Source organism: Miniopterus schreibersii (genome assembly GCF_964146895.1).
Source record: "Miniopterus schreibersii genome assembly, chromosome: X".
NCBI lineage: Eukaryota > Metazoa > Chordata > Mammalia > Chiroptera > Miniopteridae > Miniopterus > Miniopterus schreibersii.
The window spans coordinates 17,113,829-17,116,053 of record NC_138104.1 but is presented as its reverse complement, the minus strand read 5'-3'; positions in this window follow the sequence as shown (position 1 = coordinate 17,116,053).

Genomic DNA, 2,225 nt, shown 5'->3' with positions numbered 1-2,225 from the left:
TAATGGTAAGCAGAAGTCCCTATGCCTACTTCTTTCCTACTTCCCAGAAGCAATCACTCTTTGAAGTGTTCCTTATGGTGTCTATCTCAGTCATTTAAAAGAATATGATTATCCTATCTATTTTATTATTATGGTAATACACATAGCACAAAATTTACCATTTTAACTGTACAGTTCAGTGGCATTGAGCACATTCACATATACAGTTATATCACCACTATCCATCTCCAGAATTTTTCTTTATTTCAAACTGAAATTCTATACCTGTTAAACAATAACTTCCCATTCCCTTCCTCTCCAGCCCTGGTGATGACTATTCTACTTCTAGTCACTATGAATTTGACTATTCTAGGTAAGTCATGTAAATGGAATAATACAATATTTGTTCTTTGATGTCTGCTTTATTTCACTTAGCATAATGTCTTCAAGGGTCACCCATGTTATGGCATATTTGAGGATTTCATTCCTTTGTAAGGATGAATGATATTATATGTATATGTAATAGAGCATAGGCACACATTATATTTTATTTATCCATTCATTCATTGATGGACATTTGAGCTTTTTCCACCTTTTGGCTATTATGAACATGCTGCTATTAACACAAATGAGCTCTGTATTCAAGTCTTTTAAGTATATACCCAGAAATGGAATTTCTGGATCATGCAGTAATTCTATGTTTGCATTTTTGAGGAACCACCGTGTTGTTTTCCATGTTCTAATATTTCTGGATGAATGCTTTTTAAACATCATCTACTGACTTTATATGATGGTAGCTAAGGATTCATCCACTCTTAAAGTATTCTCTAGCCCCTGTGCACTGTAGATTTCCCATCTGTAGCTTCCAATGACTAGAGATAAATGAGGGTTCATCCCCTACAATCTCCCTACCAGGTGGTATGTTTCGATGAAAATAGGACTCCAACCCAATTCTGCCAAGCATACAATTAGTAGCAGTTAGACATAGTCTTGTAACCCGTCCTCATAAGATTGATTAAGTCCATGCAGGAAAGATTCACTTGAAGTACATTTAGCAATTCTCCAGTAGTAGCATTTTAGCTAAACTTGTGTTCAAATCAGGCAAAAGAATCATCCATTAAGTGTCAGGATGCAGGACCCAATGGATTCCTAGACTTAGAATGCCTCTCTGGGATCCCGTTTCTTAAGCCCTATTCATGCAAGGGCAAATAAAAGTATCAATCCATAAATCTAGAACACCATTTATTTCACCAATGAAAATTTATTTCTAACATCCTCTATATATTTTTTATTTTCAAAAACTACTTTATTTATAACACGTATTTCAAAAACCTCCCACCCCCTGGAAATGAGCTAAAAAAAATCCACCTCCACCTCCCTGTGCCCACCTCCTCTCATTCCCTCCAAATAAAAGGGAGGAAAGGCAAAGGAAAAAAACAATTGAAAAACAAAAAACACTCCTCCCCAAGAGGTAAGTGCATCTCCCCAGGGGGAAGGGGAATTTACACTGGAACAGCTGAGAGTGGAACTGAGACCTTCTGTCTACAGAAATCTACAAAGAAAGACACTCAAAACAAAAAAGAAACACAAAAGGAAACAAAATGGATCACCAGGAAGTCTGGAGGAGCAGGGAGTTAGAAAAGAGGATAGGAACAGGCAGGAGGGGACTATGATTGTCAGGGAGAAGATGGAAGGAAGATAACAAGCAGAACAGTTTGGTGTCCTGGGGTAAAAAAACACCCTCCTACCATCCATGCCCATCTATCCTTGAGCAGCCTTCAACGGGGTGAAGTTAGACGGGAAAAAGGGGAGCAGCTTGTGCAGCTGAGATATATCCATGGCAAATCTCCAGAGTGAATGAGCAAACTCCTGCCCTACTCCCTGTACCTTCCCCTACTCCCCAAAGCAGGTCCTTCTTCATCAATTAGTTATGGGATTCTTCCTCTTTCACAGTATATATATATATTTAAAATATATTTTTTCCCATCAATGTCATATTCTGTTTTTCTTTTCTTTTTTAAAAATTTCCCCTTTTCTCTTTTTTCCCTCTCTCTCCTCTTATGCACACTTTTTTTTTTTTTTAAGCAAGGGGGATACCATGAAGTCGCTGTAGTCCAGCCTCTGTAGATGCAACCCTGGGGCCTGCTGTTAAGACCAATGTAGAATCTAGAGGTGGAACTGTTGTAGTTAGTGGTCCAGGCACTGTGTAGAGCTACTGGGAAACACTGGTCTGTTGTTTAATGCTT